Source organism: Gorilla gorilla, chromosome 4 (genome assembly GCF_029281585.2).
Source record: "Gorilla gorilla gorilla isolate KB3781 chromosome 4, NHGRI_mGorGor1-v2.1_pri, whole genome shotgun sequence".
Lineage (NCBI taxonomy): Eukaryota > Metazoa > Chordata > Mammalia > Primates > Hominidae > Gorilla > Gorilla gorilla.
This window is the reverse complement of record NC_073228.2, coordinates 87,931,904-87,951,894: the sequence shown is the minus strand read 5'-3', so window position 1 is coordinate 87,951,894 and position 19,991 is coordinate 87,931,904. Positions and strand designations below refer to the sequence as shown.

The 19,991-nt window shown below is 35.8% G+C and overlaps 1 long non-coding RNA gene across 1 annotated transcript; it reads left to right on the top strand.

Moving 5' to 3' along the window:
• Positions 1–5,813: 5,813 nt before the first annotated feature.
• LOC129533987 (uncharacterized) lies at positions 5,814–18,130 on the top strand. The gene is made up of 3 exons (XR_008680400.1): positions 5,814–5,854; positions 17,776–17,929; positions 18,010–18,130. It is a non-coding gene; the product is annotated as an uncharacterized lncRNA (long non-coding RNA).
• The last annotated feature ends 1,861 nt before the right edge of the window (positions 18,131–19,991 follow it).

The window sequence follows — 19,991 nt, the reverse complement described above, 5'->3', positions numbered from 1 at the left end:
TACTTATTTTCAGACTGACCACAGGTAACTGAAATTGTAGAAAGCAAAACCATGAATAAGTAGGGACTACTCTATGTATTTCTATTAAAAATTAATTGACCTAGTAGTTAAGAATGACTAGGGTTTTGTAATTGGAATACCAGGGTCCTATTCTCATCTCCACAAATTAAAAGCTAGCGGATCCTGGAACATTACTTAATCTTTCAGGCCCATCAATTTTCTCATTGTAAAATGAGTCTAATAATACATCTCTTATGGCTCTCTAGTTTAGGTTATATAAAATAATATGTCCAAGATTCTTAGTATATATTTGACACATTAGATGCTCTACATAGATGGCAGCTATTATTATTATCATTATGGTTTTCACATCGAATTCTTAAAGGAGTCCATTATCCCCAAGCCATAAACAAAGGTGGAAACCATTTATCTAAAACAGTAGTTCTCAAAGTGTGATCTTTGGAGCCCCCAGACCCCAAGACCATTTCAGTGAATCTAAGAGGTAAAAACTATAACGGAACTATAACATTATTTGTGTTTTTTATTCATTGCGTTGACATTTGCACTCATACTGCAAAAGCAGTTGTAGATAAAAGTCCTGTCTTAGCACAATCAGGGCAATGGCATCAAACCACACTAGTCTCTGTTGTATTCTTCTTCATGTACTCGCAACTTCAAAAACAAGATGGAGGTGGGGGGGCATAGTAGCCCATTTTACTTAAAGTCTTTGATGAATAAAATGAATTATATTTTAAGACTCTACCCTGAGTTCACATCTTTTAGATCATTTATTCTTATTACTTGAAACATAATAATTGTATATATTTATGGGGTACACAGTGATCTTTCAATATATACAATGTATAGTGATCAGATCAGGGTAATTAGCATATCTCTCATTTTAAACATTTATCATTTCTTTGTTTTGGGAATATTCAATATTCTTTCTTCTAGCTGTTTGAAAATATATAATATATTATTTTTAACTATAGTTATCCTACAGTGCTATCGAACTCTAGAGTTTAATAATCCTATCTAGCTATAATTTTTTCTTTTAGCAATTCTCTCCCTATATCCCCCATTTCCCTTCCTAGTGTTTAGTATCTTCTTTTCTACATTTTACTTATATGAGATCAATTTGAATTCACATCTTTCCAGTAGTTTGTGTAACTGAGTAGGAAGCATGGGTAAGACACCCCTGCTGCATGTAGGAGTATGACAGTGGTCTCCAGGAAAGGCACTTATGCTACTTTTCTGGTGGAAACCAATTTTTATTTGAAGGAATGACTAAAAACAAATTACAGTAATACAGACTTGTGTATTTGGCATGTGTTTTGTCAAAATGAATGATGTGAACCTGTCAGCTCAGAAAAACAACTCATGATATTTGTTGCAAGTAATAAAATATGACTTCCACATGGAAATTAGAATGATAAATTGTATCTGCCATTGTGAACCTGAGAGCATCCTAAAACTTAAGACATTTCTGATGGAATTGGTAGGGAAATTAATAAATATGACTTTTTTTTTTTTTGACAGAGTCTCACTCTGTCGCCCAAGCTGGAGTGCCATGGCGTAATCTCAGCTCACTGCAACCTCCGCCTCCCAGGTTCAAGCAATTCTCATGTCTCAACCTCCAGAGTAGCTTGGATTACAGGTGTGCATCACCACACCCAGCTAATTTTTGTATTTTTGGAAGAAATGGGGTTTCGCCACGTTGGCCAGGCTGGTCAAAAATTCTTGGCCTCAAGTGATCCACCTGACTTGGCCTCCCAAAGTGTTGGGATTACGGGCGTGAGCCACCATGCTTGGCCATAAATATGATTTTTTTATATAAAGTGAAATATGTCAGCCTTTTAAAAAACTATGTACCTCAGTGAAACTATATTTTCAAGTGACCAACCTGTGATGTTATAAAATCAATCATTAATGTGTAACAGATTTGTTCAAAGTGTAAGATAGACCTTTGAATTTTAATATAACAATAAAAAAGCTCATTTACATAATTTCAGATTTTACACTACAACGGACCTTTAAGAAACTACCACATATCAAGTTTTTGTATAATATCAAAGAATAATACCCATAATTTTTAAAAGGCTACTAAAATATTTCTTCCTTTTGCAACTACATATCTGTTTGAAGTCATATTTCTTCTATAAACTTCAGCCAAAGCAATATATGATAACAGAATACAAAAGCAGTATGAGTATCCAGCTATATTTTAACTGTCGGATATTAAAGAGATTTGCACAGATTTAAAATAATTCCGTTCATCTCATTAGTTTTTGTTTCATAAAATAAAGTTATTTTATAAAACATTATTTTAATGATATGTAATGGTAATATTTTTATTTTAACAAAAAATTTGAAATTCCCTGGTTTTCTTTTCCTTTCTTTCTGTCTCTTTCTTTCTTTCTTTGTTTCTTTGTTTCTTTCTTTCTTTCTTTCTTTTTCTTTCTCTCTCTCTCTCTCTCTCTCTCTCTTTCTTTCTTTCTTTTTTTTTTTTTTGAGACAGAGTTTCGCTCTTGTTGCCCAGGCTAGAGTGCAATGGCATGAACTTGGCTCACTGCAACCTCTGCCTCCTGGGTTCAAGTGATTCTCCTGTCTCAGCCTCCTGAGTAGCTGGGATTACAGGCGCCCACCACTACGTCTGGCTAATTTTTGGTATGTTTAGTAGAGATGGGGTTTCACCATGTTGGCCAGGCTGGTCTCGAACTCCTGACCTCAGGTGATCTGCCCACCTCGGCCTACCAAAGTGCTGGGATTACAGGCGTGAGCCACCATGCCCAGCCTTCTTTTCTAATATAATAAAGGCATTACATATCACCTACATAAACAAAAACTCATTAGTGTCCTCAACAACTTTTGAGATTTCCAAGAAATTTTTAAGAACAGAAACTTTGAGAACTGCTGATCTAAAATGTGGATATTTCAGCATATATTTCCAGTTTGCCAATGCCATGAGGCTCTTCCAATAAAATGTTACCCTTGGATATAAAAAGTATAAGGAAATGTCCAAAGTTGTGCTAGGAAATCAAATTGCAAATAAGCTTTTTCATGAACAAGTGTAAAAACAAACTCCTAACTCCTTTTGTAAGTAGAAATGCTATGCCTATAAGGTTTATCCACAGAAAGGAATCACAGCAGAGTATTTTTTAAGACATCAATTAAGTCATTATAATCATATAACAAAAAATTTATATAATATATTGCCTTATCATAAGAATTTTAGACACATTTTCTCAATTAACTTTCATTAGAGTCTCTGAATAATATTATTAGTTCTATTTTAATTATTATTAATATTTGTTTATAATAAGATGGAAAATAAAGAGTGGACAAGTCAGTCACAAAGCTAGTAACAGCTGCAGTCAGGATGTAACCCAGACTTAGCAGCTTTCAAATTCCACACTCCAGGTTTGTTAATGAAACCATAGTAAGCCTCTACTTGTAATTCTGAGTAGTTTGCTATGGCTACACCCTGTTAGGATATCTTAATTGATGTTATAGTATTTCCACTATATCAGTGGCTGAAAAACAACGATTTATTTCTCACTTATGCTATGTGACTCTTATTAGTTGAATGCAGTTTTGCTCCATATTTTAATTCTTGACCTACACTGGTGTGAATTATCTGCTTGAAATATTGTCAGCCTTGTGATAGAGAGAAAAGAGAACACAGTTGACCATATTCTGCCTCCTAAAGCTTCTCAGAAATGTTACACTCCACTTCTACTCATATTTTATTGGTCAAATGAAGTCATATCACAAAGCCTGAGTTCAAAAATGTGGGTGGTTTAATACAATATGTGGCATACTGTAAATGTGACACAAAATGAATAGAAAAGTCAAGATGAAAGCAATTAAAATCATTCTTAGATGGCATTACAATTAGCACTAATCTATTTTGCATTAAATTAGATCTCAGGATATATCATTGGTGTCAGACACAACCTAATGGATAGGTTGGACAGAGATGAGCTCATCAGGTTTAAAATTCTTTGTGTAGTATGAATATGATGCTATATGTGTATTCTTCAGGCTGGGCTACAATCTTGGTGCTAAATCAGTCCCTGACATTCTATTTCTGAAGTACATTCTAGAGACAGCCCAAAGTGATTTTGTTATCCATTTCTCCATCACCAATCAAGGATATGCTAATTACTATATTTAAAGGTAAGAGGTAGGCTTTAATAGGTGATAACAGTGACTTTTCAATTACCATCACAAATGGTAGAAATGAGTTTTAATTGGTTAAATTAAAGGTATTCAATATACATAAGTTGGTTAAGATACTTATGAGATAAGCCCTATTCTTGCCAATTCAGGCATTTGAATTCACATGATTTCTGGTTGCCTGATGCAACCAGATAGTAAGAGAATCTTGCCTCTAGACTCTTAGTTCTGCTGTGAGTGATAATTTGTATAAATTGATTATTGTAGCTCCTCAAAGGACAGAGAGCTTAAAAAAGATACCGCATGAACTCTTGTGTGCCTCCTTGCTAATTAATATTGGTCAAGGTTTAATGTGTACATGTAGAGCACAATTTGGTTGGGTAGCTTTATTGTCTATTCAAAATAACTTAAAATTCTATGAACATATTGACAAAGGTTAACTTGTAAGAGTGTCCTGATTTCTTAGTGCTTTAGATTTTTCTGAATCATACTTAATTTAATTAGTTTTGTGTGCATATGATTTATGTTTTGTTTTGAGACTTTTTCCCCCAACAAATTACACCCAATTGCATGATTTATTTCAGCTCAGATAGAATTAAACCTTAATGTAACTTAAGTTGAAAAGAAAGCATAACCAAGGGCTAAGTTAGTATTTACTATCTCCTATAATAAACCATTAAAAAAATTTGAAAAGACCTAGTAATTAATCATTAATTGTTATTCACCAGACATTTAAGGGCAAGTTGTAACATTATTGTGGACTCTATGAATGAGAAGGGAAACTGGCTTAATTTTAAACATGACTGAGAAAATAAATTCAATACCTCCCTCTCATATCCTTAATCTCTAGGTAAAAATAATATTTGCATTATGACCTTACCTTTCACTCTGACTGAGGTGATAAAAAAAAAACAAGGAAATTGTATGTGGTTTTAAGCATCTTTCATAAATCCTCGAGGGAATTTTAGTCATGCAATCTCTCTCATACCATATTTAACAATTGTTTTTGAATATAACTTTCTATGTCATGTTATTCAGATTTCCACAAAATAAAAAACATACTTAAATCATAGCAGTAATTTTATATAAGTTCTTCAGTTACGTCTTGAATAGTTCAATGCTGGTCCAAAAACTAAACAAAAATTTAAAATTTTCATGTACTCCTTAAAAATAAAAGAGTTCAACTACATAAGATAAATAAACATCACTACCATAGTGAGATGTCAACTTTATTGATTTTCCTTAATATATTGCCTAATAGGTCAAACACTATTGAAAACTAGGCAGGCCTGAAGGTGGACTATTCATTTGCATATCCTTCTGAATTTTAAGTGTCTGTAAGGAGAATCAGGACCCTGTGATGTCAGTGTTTCTTAAGTACTTGTTTGTATTCAGTAAGATGACTTGAATGCCCATTGTGCATGTGCTTTGCCAGTTTCTTTTTTAAATTTTTGCTTCATTATTCCAATGTCCTACACAGAAAAACATCAGATTAGTATTTCTGTCATATTGTATTTATCGATGAATTCACTTATTAACAGAACAGATACAGCTTAAATCTTAGTCTGCTCAGGCTGCCATATCAAAATATGATGGATCAGGTAGCTTAAATGACAGAAATTTATTTTCTCACAGTTCTAGAGACCGGGAAGTTCAAGATCAAGATAACAACAAGGTAGGTTTCATTTTGAGTCCTCTTCTCTTGACTTGTATGCAGCCATGATCTCTTTGTGTGTGAGAGGAGAGGGAGAAAGCAAGTTCTCTGGTGTCTTTTACAAGGATACTCATTTCATCAGACCAAAAGTCGACTGCCATGACCTCATCCAACCCTAAGTATCTTTCAAAATCCCCATCCCCAAATAGCATCACACTGAGGCTTAGGGATTCAACATATGAAGTGGGGGAGGACATAAACATTTAGTCCATAATATCTTATAATACAACCCATATGTGCACATTGAATAATTTGATCCACTTAAAAAGAATTCTATGAAATATTGAAGCCAACAACAGACAGGCAACCTTAAAGTATTTACATAAAGGCAATTTTTAAAATGTGTGTAGATTTTGCTTGACATATTTTCGTACTATTGAGTTGAAGAAGTAGATTCTAACTAAATACTTTAAAATCAATGGTATTATACATAAATATGATATTTTGTTTCTGAATATTAAGACAGGTAATAGTATTCGATGATACTGCCCTGAAAATGAATTTCATTAATGAAAATGATTTAATCTCCAATCTCAGAATGGTAATTCTTGACAAAACTATTTATCCTTTGATTGTTGCAGCTGTAAAACTCAATGTCAAGTTCAGTTTGCATATTTGTGCAGATTTGTTTAGAAAATGGGCTCTGTTGTGAACTTGTTTCAAAATTGCCAAATGGGTTTATAATGAAAACACATCTGCTAAACAAAGAGAAAGACCAAGTTTGAGAAAGGAATTAGCAAGAAAACATTAGTTTAAAAAGTTCTTTTATAATTAAACTGTATTGCAAATGAAGTGAATCTTTTCCCAAACATGCTATTCATAGCATCCATAATCATCAAATAGCAGGCACTTCAGGCAGAGCCAGAAGTAGATCGGCCTCGAGCAATTAAAAATAAAGCAGAAGAGGGGATGGCAGATTGCGGATGAGGTAGCACTGGCATGATTTTCTAATATCAAATACCAAGATAACAACATTTAAACATGGTGTTAAAAAAATAATAACATTTAAGGTGACTCTTTATGTGTCTTTACCCAATGGGCTGAGAAAAAATGGTAAAAGGGTTTTCTTTGATTTAGGCTGTCAGCATTCTAACCTGCTCAAATGCCACATCAGTGAGGTTTTCTTTTAATATACATATACATACATACATATATATACATGTACACACACACATATATACATACACATATATAATACTTACATTCATAAGTATTATGTACTTACGTTCATAAGTATTATATGTGTAAGATAGGTATATTAAGAGAAAACCTCACTGATGGTGATTTTTCATATATACAAATATAAATATATAAATATAAATGTTTAAAACATATATATATATCAAGCCCCCCAATCGCAGCCTTGCAATCCCACCTCCCTTTGTTTGCACCATCTAACATACCATCTATTTCCTTGCTTATCTCTTTATTGCCTACCCCACTCAAAATATAATCCCCAGAAAAACAAAATCACTATCTCTTCAGTTCTCTCCTATATCCTAAGAACCAGTGCCCAGCATAGGGTTGGGATCCATAAAAATGTGTTTAGTAAATGAATGAATGAATAAATAAATTAAATATTCACGTCTTTGAGCACTAAGAGAAATAGTATAAACATCTGCTCAGTATTTATTGGTGTACTTCTGTCTAGATGAAGAGGCTCCTTTTAATACTATAATTTTATCAAACATCCGTGGGTTTTTTTGAATAACATTCCACTCTGGATTAGAATATCTTTGTAAATATGGAATTACATCATATTTCCCCTGCACAGCATTATATCCAATGGAAAAACAAATTTGCCTCTAGATTATAAATCTGCATTTGGCCACTGGTTATTATTTATTACTGTTTCTTCACACCGTGTATAAGAATTCACAGTTTTCTACACATCTTTCTAAGTGAAGCTTAGTGAATGGCTTTCTCAAGTAGCTTTTCTATTTGAAGAAGTAGGAAGTGATACTATCGATTCGAGAGAGAGAGAAAGAAAGGAAGGGAGAAAGGAAGGCAGAAGAGAGAAAGGAAGAAAGAAATTCCTGAATAGCATTAAAGAGTGTATCCCTCATTTTTCTCTCCCATCAAATCTTTATAATAATTGGACGTTAAAGGACAAAATTGGTCACTGAGTTCTCTGTGTTCAGCAAACCTAAACTCTGTCAGGAGCATAAAAAATATTTTCAAAATGCAAAGCTGTTTAATTGTGATACCCCTATGCTTAAAACATTGCAGTTACTTCCCATTGCTCCCAATGTAAACAGCAACATCCTCAACATCCTAAAATATCCACCTGGTCTGGCGTTTGCTTATCACCCTAGCCTTATTAATGATTGTATTAATCCGTTCTCATGCTGCTATAAGAACATACCAGAGACTGGATAATTTATAAAAGAAAGAGATTTAATTGGCTCAGTTCTGCAGGGCTGGGGAGGCCTCAGGAAACTTACAATCATGGCGGAAGGGGAAGAAAACATGTCCTTCTTGACATGGTGGCAACAAGGAGAAGTGTGAGCAATAGGGGTGAAAGCCCCTTATAAAACCATCAGATCAGCTGGATGTGGTGGCTCACACCTGTAATCCCAGCACTTTGGGAGGCTGAGGCAGATGGATCACAAGGTCAGGAGTTTGAGACCAGGCTGGCCAACATAGTGAAACCATCTCTACTAAAAACACAAAAAATTAGCTGGGTGTGGTGGCAGGTGCCTGTAATCCCAGCTACTTGTGAGGCTGAGGCAGAAGAATCGCTTGAACCCGGGAGGCAGAGGTCACATTGAGCTGAGATGGCACCATTGCACTCCAGCCAAGGTGACAGTGAGAGACTCCATCTCAAAACACAAAAAACAAACAAAAAAATAACAAAAAAAGTCAGATCTTGTGAGAACTCACTCACCTGCATGAGAACAGCAGCATGCGGGTAACCACCCCCATGATTCAATTACCTCCCACTGGGTTCCTCCCACAACATGTGGGGATTAGGGGAACTATAATTCAAGATGAGATTTGGGTGGAGATACAGCCAAACCATATCAATGATCACTCTGTCCCTCAGTCTATGAGCTCCAGCCAAGTTGCCTTCTGTCTATCTCTAAAGTCTCCATTCTCTTTCCAAATGCCATGTATTTGATTATACTCTCTGTTTATAAAATCTTTTTCATCCTTTTCTATTAATTTAACCTTCCTCATCTTTCAAATCTCAGCTTAAAGATCCCTTTTTCTTGAAGCTTCCCTTTAACTTCCTCAAATTCTCATTTTAGGGTAGGTTCCCTTGCTTTAAACTCACATATAAAGTTGTTTTTTCTTTGGTTCCTTCTTTTCTTCTTTTTTTTTTCTGATAGAATACATGTCTTAATTTGTAATGATAAATTCATTTGCATTTCTGTTTGACTACTACTTGTCTCCCCAATTAACCTGTAGGAGAGTAGAGACACATCTTTTGCTCCCCATTATTTCCCTAACTCAAAAATAGTGCCTGGCATATGTGATAGGAGGTTACTAATATTTATTGCATAAATGAAAACAGGTAGCTTATGAACTGCTTGACTTGCCTTGCTAATGGAAGTCAACTATGGTTTTAATATGCCTTTACTTAATCAGTAATAGTTAAAGAATGAAATGATGTTTATGACCTTTTCTTCTTGGTATGCACATAGGTGATTAAAGAGCAGTAAATGAAGAAAGGTCAAACATTAAAAAGACTCAATATCAGGCACTTCTTACCTGTTCTGATGCCTGTAAGTTCATCTAATGTTAGGACATGTGTTCTCATAGGAAGTAGAGAATACAATAGCATTTGTGAACAAATGTTATATTAATTTTGCCTATGATTTTCAAGGAAACAATTTTGCGACAAGATGTTGATAGTAATAATGAAATCAATAAAAGGGAAAAAGTTGGAAAATCTGAAAATGAAGCACCCAGATCTCAGGGACATTTTCAGGGAAATAAATATGTAGTTATTCAATAGTGAAAATGCCATGTTTTGTGGTGCGAAATGTTTCATGCCTCACAAAATAGAAGTTATAAAAGATCAGTCAGTAATCAAAGAATATGTGTAACACCATCCATTAACCAAAGGAAAGGATGATGCAAAGATGATAAATGAAGTGTCTCTTCAGAAATGGAAAAAAAAAATGAATGAAGACCTCAGACATTAAAATGGGTCTGGCTTCTCCCTGAGGTTTCTGAGAGGATTTTGTATTTTTCTCATTTGGTTCCTCCGATAATTTTATGTGAATTTGAGCCCAGAAAATGCTCCATTAATGCTTTCCATACAAAACTCAAATCAACAAAAATGATTAGAATATACAGAGAAAAGAGACTAGGTGTTGGCTGATGTTTTTATTGTGGACTTAATTTTAAATAGTTGTGTGACCACTATGAAATAATTTAACCTCTCTCTTGAATCTTACTTGCAGCATAGAATTTAGTGAGAAACATACCAATGATAACTGCTGTGCCTTCTAACACATGCCAGAAAGGTGATATACATTAATTCTTTCACCTTAGAGTGTGTGTGTGTGTGTGTGTGTGTGTGTGTGTGTGTGTGAACTCAAGGAGTGTTTAGTGTCCTGAGAGGGCTTTCTTTGATCTCCCTCCAGAATCTCTTTCTCACCTACCCAATGATGTGTGGAATTCCTTAAAAGTGATACAGAATTTTATTCTATAGTTAGCATTAAAAATAAAAACACAAATCACCCTAGAAGGAGTGACATTTCAAATTTCATACTAAGACTTAAAAATATTTCCAGGAGACCTTTTCCTGAGACTAAATTTTGACAAAGTTAATAAAGCTGAGGGTAGTGAATACTAAAGAATGGGGAATAAAAATGGCAAAGCTTAGAGCACCAAAAGCACATTTCACTTGCTTTATGTCTTTGCTGGGAGCTGGCCCCGGAGAGCAACCTGGAAAAGACAGCTAGACATACTTCAAGTGTAGGTAGCTAACACTACACCTCCATCCCTACAGAAGCATGCGTGTATAGGGATGTTCCTTCGGCCCAGGTGCCATTCCTGGGGATTGGCACTATTCCCACATACTTATGGGACTAAGACCAGAGACCATCCGATTGTAAAAGAGTAAATAGAACATATTGGATACCGGTGTTTAAAATACTGAGAGAAATGACAGTTCAAGTAAGTTAATGAAACAATTTTTGCTTGATTTTGACCATGTTTTTATTATATAATTCTGTTTGCTTATTTATTTGACAGCCAGAATGAAAACTGTATCTTTTTAAAATATCTGTAGAATCTGGAGATACTCTGGGCATTTCATATAGCCTTATGCTTGTAATAACAATTGGTTGCTAAGGATCACAGTACGGATAGCAGATACAATTACTAGGTGGATGCAGTGTTTCTGACAGTCTCATCTGTCTGATTTTGATAAAATAACAATCCAATGAAAACGAGTTTCTGTGTTTTTCAGAGTATTCTAGCATATTCTTGCATATTTCTAGCTGAAACTTACATAATAGTGCCTTCTTCTGATCTAATGTTAGTCCTTTTCCTTCCAACACCTTTTAGGCCCATATTTTCCTTGTTTTCAAGATATTTTTATTTCCTTTCTTTTTTGCTATTGTCACTGAGGAAGAGTAAGGTGAAAATGAAGTCCAGGAGGCTGCTGGGCCTCCATGAGAGTATGCAATTGGTGTCATGTTGGCCCAAATTCCAGAGGCCTAAGAAAACAAAAAGAGGTTTAAAAAAAGGTAAAAAATGAGGTTGTTATTGACATTCCAGAGAAAGACAGCAACCCAACATCAGGGACAAGATTGGGAACCAGAGAGATAAGGTAGAAATTCCAGTCAGAAAAAAAAAAAAAAAAATTGTCTGTGACCTCCTAGGTCAACTCCCCGAAAGCCTTTCACCTGAGTGATATATACTAGACAATTCCCACTCCCAAGAGCTTTCCTAATGGGAATCCTAAAAATGCTTTGGACTTTTGACACCTTCCAGTGCTTAAGATTCCCTCCTCTCCTGCAGCAAATAACATTCATCTTAGTCTTGTTTTACAATCCAAGAACCCTTTCAAGATTTTGAAATTCAAACTCCCGTGAAGACTGACCATCCTAATTATCAGGGGGTTGAGAAATTGCTATAAAACCAGGTGGGGTAAGGGGGATGGGGAGAAAAAGAACAGATAATTATAATGAAATCCAGGATGCATATACCCTAGCACGCCACTACAATGTGGGCTGAAACTGCCGATTCCTGGTATCACTTTGAAGTTAACTACTTTTTACTGAGTCCTCTTGAATGATTCCAGGAAGGGCTTTCTTAATAGGAAAGGATGAATGTAGAGTAGGGAGAGTCTAGTGTCCTCTTTAATATTTATGCCTCCCAGGTACACAAGGCAAATTTATCATCAATAAATTTGAATACAGAAGACTAGGTTCACAAGGGGCTTCTAAAAATCATTTAGTTTCACCTCTGCTTCCAAATAAATACGTCATTCTGAAAACTTTTTAATTAATTAATTAAATCTTACCTAAAAAAAATCTACTGACAACCAGATAGCATCGTTTCTCTTCATAAAACATTCCAGAGTTAGAATTAGAAAGCTTCTAATATATAATACAAGTTTATTTGACTGCAGTTTAAGATAATTTCTTTTTTTCTGTTGTTTCACTATTTTTCATATATAAGCATCTTTTGTTATATTTTAGATAAATATACCTAGAGGTGTGTGGTTTTTTTTGGTTATGAGATTAAAATTACTTATGACTGCATATTCACTTCTGATGCATAAATTAGAGTGAGAAATCTGACCTTTATAAACACACCTCTTTATGTGATATGTAACTGGGTAATTTGCAATATAAGGGTGACAATGAGGAAAATTCTCAGGGTAAAAGCACATTTTATGACTTGCTCCCACTGATTCGATTTTTACTACAATTTTGTGCCACAGCTGTAATTCCCTGTTTAGTGTTTTACATGAAACTAAACCTATGGAGAAAACTACCTCTTATTTACATGAGGTAATATAGAACGAGGGGCAAAATATGCAGCAAACCTCTTTGGGGGTACCCACTGCTTGCTTCAGGGATGTTTTTGAAAATGAAAATTAAGTCTACATGACCCCAAATGCCTGCCAACCAGGGCTTTGCTAAATGCACACTGTGCATGCCTCCACAGCCAAATTGGGGTGGCTTTGGCCACTCAGCCTGGGCTCAAAGCCACTCTGGTTGACAGTCTTGCCAACCAGAACATACTAGGGAGGTGGGGCTCTCAGGCAGCCTTGCCTTCTTTCCACAACTCTGCAAGTGAAAATTCTAACAGGATTTCCTGAGAAAACTTAGACCCAGTCACCAAGGACACCCTACAGAAAGCTTGCCCTCAGTAGTTGTAGAAGCCACATTAATCTGGTGGCTACTCTAACGCAAGCCCCCAGTGATGCTGAACTGAAAATGGAAATTATCAGTTTTCCCTAATTCCTATGATATTCCTGTTCCCCCTACACTATGAAAGTATGACCCTGGCTAACCCTCCAAAATGGCATTGAACCCTAATTCTCTAACAATCTCATTGTCTTTTATCTACTTCTAAAGCTGGATTTTTTGGCAATGAAGGAGGTTTCGAGTAGGCAACATGTGTGTAACTAATCTCATTAGCAGCAGGAGCCAGCTTAAGTCTCAGGAGACGGATACTTAAAGCAGTGGTTCCAAGTGTTGTAAAACTGCCACGAAGTGGAGATTTGGCAATATCTGGGTCAACTGGATAATTGCAAACCGGCAAACCAGGTCACCCAGGTCAATCGTATTTCAACCAGGACCTGAATTATTTAATCTGGCTGCCCCAAATGATCAGATTAACTAAGAAACTGTCAAACTGTTTAGATCTTTTCGTCTACAAGTGTAAAACTGTAAAAAAAGGAAATCTCAGAGTTGCAGACTGTAGGGAATTTAGGAAGTGCCACCAGATCCTTCCCATAGAATGCTCTCTAGTAATAAAAAAAGATGCATATGCATGCACTTCTCTTGTGGCTCAATAGACTACAGAGTAATCTGCGGCCTCTGTTCTAAGAAGTGTTTAACACTTTTTACCTCTGCAGCTTCTGCATTAAGAGTAAATCCATAATGGAACCCAGCCAACTGGAGAGCTGATTATTTTTGAAAAACAATTTGGTTCTTGGACATTGTTTTCTCTTGTGGAACAAGAATTTAAATTCATGCCATTGCTTTGCTCTTCCCCGACCCAAAGGAAAATTAGAATAGAGTATGGATTCTGAAATAGGTTGTACTTCTGGACTCATTGGTGCTTAATAATAGATATCTCTAACCCCTAGACAATTAACTAGCGCTCCTATATAATTCCCTTGACTCACAGCAGGGAACTAAAAAGGGTGAAGATAAATGTAAAATCTAATTGGAATTCTTACACTTTTCCCTATAGCCGAAATGGAGACTTGAAAATTTATGCTACACAATTACAGTGTCTCTTCACATTCAAGGAAAGGAAGAGTGAAGCAGTAATCTAAAATATCACTCAAGGTCAGAGCACACCACTGTTTCTGATTGCCTGAATCTGTCTCCAGCTTGGTGCTTACTCTTCCTCCTTGTGTTCTAGTTCTTCTCCCTCAGGATTGACATTATAATTGGACAGATGCAGACCAATATCAGAGCCCTAAATTCTGAACAGATTACTGTCCCCAAGATTGATAACCTAAGTTTGAGGTCTACATCTTTGTTCATTTCTAACACTATTGGCAAGACAGACAGCTAGCAGTCAATAGGAAAAACAAAAACAAAACCAAAAAAAATCCCATTTGGTCACCTGTGGTACAATAACACATATTGTTATAAAACAGAAATATGTATTCATGTCATGCTGCAAAGAAAGCTCTAATCTGAGGAGTGGAAAAAAATAGTGAACAATAATGTAAACCACAGGCTTTCATCTATTTCATCCCCATTGCTTTTAATGTTTGCTCTTTCTTTTTTCCCCAAACTGGATAATTTAGACATTTCCTACAATAGACCTTCATTATAGTCCATAAATGCTTTTGGGTATGCTTGTAGAAAATTTGCTCCAAAGCTTGAATTTGAGCAAGGTCTTCATTTAAAGAAAAAAACATCATTGACATCTGCTGAAGTGTTAATTTCTCTGAAATCACAGAGGGTATTAACCAGTCTTTCTCTTGCTGAATAATAAGTTTTAAAATTTTTGAAAGAATGCCAAAGGGCTTTCATGCAAACGTTCTGTCATTGTATCCCTGACTTTCCTGAAATGTGTTTCTTTAACCTTTTATTCTAAACCTATGGCTTCAAAAAATTGATACATATTTAAAGACTACAGTTCATGCACATTGGCAGCATCAGACAGGATTCATTCTTAAAAATTGAAGGGGAATATTTTCTAACTCTCCTGGATGTGAGAGTTTATGGGTGTGAGAAGGGATTGTCAAATTAGTCTTGTTACTTAATACTAAACAAGTGAAAGCAAAATTAAGTGAAATGGCTGAAAAATATTCTTCTTTCCATTCTTTGATCCATTCTCTCTACCCCTAAAGTAGGTAGAATTCTTCATGAGGAATTTAATTCCTTTAATTTTTACTGGTCAGTGATTTTTAACATCCATAGAAAAAGCTAAACACTAATTGGAGGAAGTGATCCAGGTAGAAGGAATGAGTAGCAGGGCAGCTGAAACCCGGAAGGAGTGAAAGCCAAGTCAAGAGCTTGTTACTGAGTTGCCTTCCACTATTGGGATGAGAGGGGAAGCAATTGGCCAAATGTTCTCCTCCTTTTTTGGATGAGGATAATCCTTGTACACTAATGTTCCCACACTTCTAGGATACAAATGTGTAAGTAAAAAGTGAGTCTCAGTGGCCATCCCATACCTCCACATTAAAGAAATCTATAACAGAGGCTAGAAGTGTGTGTAGCCAGCCAAACCAAGGTATCATCAGATTACACCTGTGCAAATGTGGTAGCAGCTTGGGAAGAACTGATTACAATAGCGATGCTGGAGAAAGAAGAGGGGACAAGATATTTGAAATGTTTGCAAAGCAAAACCACATTAATGATCCATTTTCCTTCATTTTTCTTTTCATTGTGGAGTAAAGCAACCCAATAAACTCATCTAGGTATAATAGTCTTAATGGTTCATATCTTTAAAAGGCAGCTGAACTTTTAAAGAACTGTGTTTCTTATGGTGGCATGTTGTGTATCATTGGGGTACACATTTCTGTCAGAGAAGTCTGCCCATTGCTGCCTAGAACTAATCATGGATGGCAACCATCTACGTTACCTACATATAAATTTCTCCTGTCCCTTTCTTAGAATGGCATCAGATTCATGGTAGAGTAGAACAAATGCAGTTTTGTGGAGGGGTCAGAAGAACTTTCATAAGGGTAATTTTTAAATAAGAATTGCATTATCAGGCAGGGCGCGGTGGCTCACTCCTGTAATTCCAGCACTTTGGGAGGCTGAGGCGGGCGGATCACAAGGTCAGGAGATCGAGACCATCCTGGCGAACATGGTGAAACCCCGTCTCTACTAAAAATACAAAAAAATTAGCCGGGCGTGGTGGCGGGCGCCTATAGTCCCAGCTCCTTGGGAGGCTGAGGCAGGAGAATGGCGTGAACCCGAGGGGTGGAGCTTGCAGTGAGCCGAGATCGCGCCACTGCACTCCAGCCTGGGCGACAGAGCGAGACTCGGTCTCAAAAAAAAAAAAAAAAAAAAGAATTGCATTTTTTATTTAGTCACACTTTCAACTTATTTTGGTTAAATTTACATTTCCCTAGAAAAGCATGTATACCATCTGTCTCATTTGCCTGTTTGATGGCTCTTATCCGTGCTAGTTTCCTATTTTTTTATTTAATCCTATAAATGTATTAATGTATGAATTTTCCTCTGAGTGCTCCCTTGGCTAGATGCCATATGGCTTCCTTATGCTTATTGATTTGTAAATATTCTGTATTATACTGGTGATTTCTACCTTAAGGCAATAAATACTAAGTAAAGTATTTTAATATTTCTAAACGATTATATTTTAAGGTTAATCTATTGTTGCAAATTTTTAATATTAAATAAAACAGTTTTTTAAGGTATATGACCTTAAGAAAAGGTCCTATAAAAAAGACCTATAAAATGTCTCTTTTCAGGAATGTATTAGCATGCTAATTAATGGGCACTGGAAAAAGACAAAGGTCTCATATCTTTTTATAAGGCATATGTTTAAATATATTTAGTATATTTAAATAAATCATATTCTTCAACTCAGAGCACAGGTGTCATTACTTACATTTTACTCTTTTGTCAAATACCGCAAGATACTTTTGGGTCCTTAACTTTTTGTTTTTTAATTCCTCCTTAACGGTTTTAGTTTATACACTTTCATAAAATTTTATTAGAGGATTTACTGTCATTAAATTTTGTGTGTAAATTATATAGCTTAATAATATAAGAAGAATGCTTTTATCTTATTTTGCACTTTTTGTTTTTTATTTATTGTCCAATATGATTGTATTCAATGCCTTCTTATAATTTGAATGTATTAGATATGCTTTTGTAATTGCTTTAATACTTAAACTTTTTGTGTTTCTTTAAGTATGTCATTGAATTTTGTTTTACTCTCTAATCGCTCCTATTTACATCTCTTATTATAATACAAATATTTTATCTTATTATGTTTACTTGTTAAATAATTTCTATTTATTTTTAATAATGCTTTACTGATGTTTTATTTATTTTCTAATTTCTGCCATATGGGCTCTGATAGAGTCAAACAAATGTAGAAACAGTTGTTTTTATATTTTCTATTGTTTTATATCATATTCATCCTATTTTAAATTGTATTCTTTCTTTAACATTTAAACATTATTTAACTTCTATGTTGAGTGAGATGCATTTATCAGAAAGATAATCTATTTATACTACCCATAGATAAACATCGGAATTGGCCAGAAGCAATTGAAAGATTATGAAATGAAGAATTGTATCTATCCATTTCATCCTGAGTAGAAAAGAAAAATAAAATAAGAAAAGAGAAAAGTAAAACCCAGGGAATAACTTGCATTCTCTTAACCACACAAGGAAGGTACATTCATTTTCTATTGTTGCTGTAAAAATAGCCATAAATGTATTGGCTTAATACAGCACAAATTTATAATCTTACAGTTTCTGTAGGTGAGAAGTCCTGTGAATAAAATTGACAAGAAAATGGATTAACAAGAGAAAAGCAAGCAGAACTCATTTATTAACACATGCACCCGGAATACACCTGGGAGAAACTTAAGAGGTGAGCAACTCAAAGGAGTGGTTAGAACTTGGGCTTACATAAACAATTTTAACAAAGAACAATACATTTGTAGAGAAGTGACAAAACAAAAGGCTTCAGGCTTCCAAGGTGGCAAACTGTCGGAAGGTAAATAGAAGGGGGAAACAAACAGAGTGAGGCTTGTCTGTAAAGGTCATCTTGGTGCCAACTTTCCGCTTTCTTCACGGACACAAAACTTCCTCTGGAGAGAGAGTTTACAACAGCCCTCATTTCTCAAAAGTTCTGTTTTGGTCAGATAAAGGAAGCCTTCTTTCTGCATCTGTTAAATCTTAAAAGCCTTCAACTCAAAATCATCCTTATGCCAAAGTGGCATATTTTGGAGTGCCATGTTCTGGGGAAGAATCTGCTTCCTTGCTCAATTAGGCTGTTGACAGAATTCACTTCCTGTAATTGTACAACTGAGGTCCTGTTTCCTTGCTGACTGTCAGCTGAGAGCTGTTCTCAGCATCTGGATTTCACCCCCTTTCCTACTCATAGTCTTCTTCCTCTGTCTTCAAATCAGTAATGATTTGTTCTCACACTGCACTTCTCTGTAACTGACTGCAGCTGGAAGTTACCCCTCTTTTAAAGGCTCATGTGACTAGATTAGGCTCAAATGGATAAACCAAGATAATCTCTTCATCTCAAGGTCTACACCTGAATCACATCTGGACAGTACCTTTTCCATCTAATATAAATGTATGGATTCCAGAGAGTAGGGTGTAGACATTTTCAGAGCTCTTATTCAGTCTACCACAAAAGGGCAGGCCAGAACATATTAGAAACCAGACCAGGCAGCACTAAAAGTTCTGACTTATTGCATTGATCTGACAAAAGAACCTTATCGTATTAAAATAAATGTTCAAAAGAAAAATCAGATGCAGGCCGGGTGCAGTGGCTCACGCCTGTAATCCCAGCATTTTGGGAGGCCGAGGCAGGTGGATCACCTGAGGTCAGGAGTTAGAGACCAGCCTGGCCAACATGGTGAAACCCTATCTCTACTAAAAATACAAAAATTAACTGGGCATGGTGGCAGGTGTCTGTAATCCCAGCTATTCAGGAGGCTGAGGCAGGAGAATCACTTGAACCTGGGGGGCGGGAGTTGCAGTGAGCCGAGATCGCCCCATTGCACTCCAGCCTGGGGGACAAGAGCAAGACTTCATCTAAAAAAAAAAAAATCGCAGATGCAAATGAAGTAAACAATAATTAAGGGAGGAGCCGCATGTACTTGGAGTGCCACACTAACGGAGAGTCTAGAAGTCATTTGGAAATGATTTTTAATGGAGATTAAGATAGGGGTCAATGAAGGAGAAGAATGTGACACTCGTAAAATGAAGCATAAGAAACACCTTCTGGGTATCACAGACTTATTGCTACTCCTGCTGACTGAGATTGGCGTAGATGCTAAGTAATAAATCATGGAGTTGTAGTTTTGCATCCAAGTTGTCTCATCTAGTTACTATGGCACTGCTGATTAATGGAACCCTTATTTATTTATTTATTTTATTTTTATTTTTGTTATTTTTATTTTTTATTATACTTTAAGTTCTAGGGTACATGTGCACAACATGCAGGTTTTTTACATAGGTATACATGTGCCATGTTGGTTTGCTGCACCCATCAACTTGTCATTTACATTAGGTATTTATCCTAATGCTGTCCCTTCCCCAGTCTCCCAGCCCACGAAAGGCCCCAGTGTGTGATGTTCCCTGTGCTTTGTCCGTGTCTTCTCACTATTCAGCTCCCAGCTATGAGTGAGAACATGAGGTGTTTGGTTTTCTGTCCTTGTGATAGTTTGCTCAGAATGATGGTTTCCAGCTTCATCCATGTCCCTGCAAAGGAC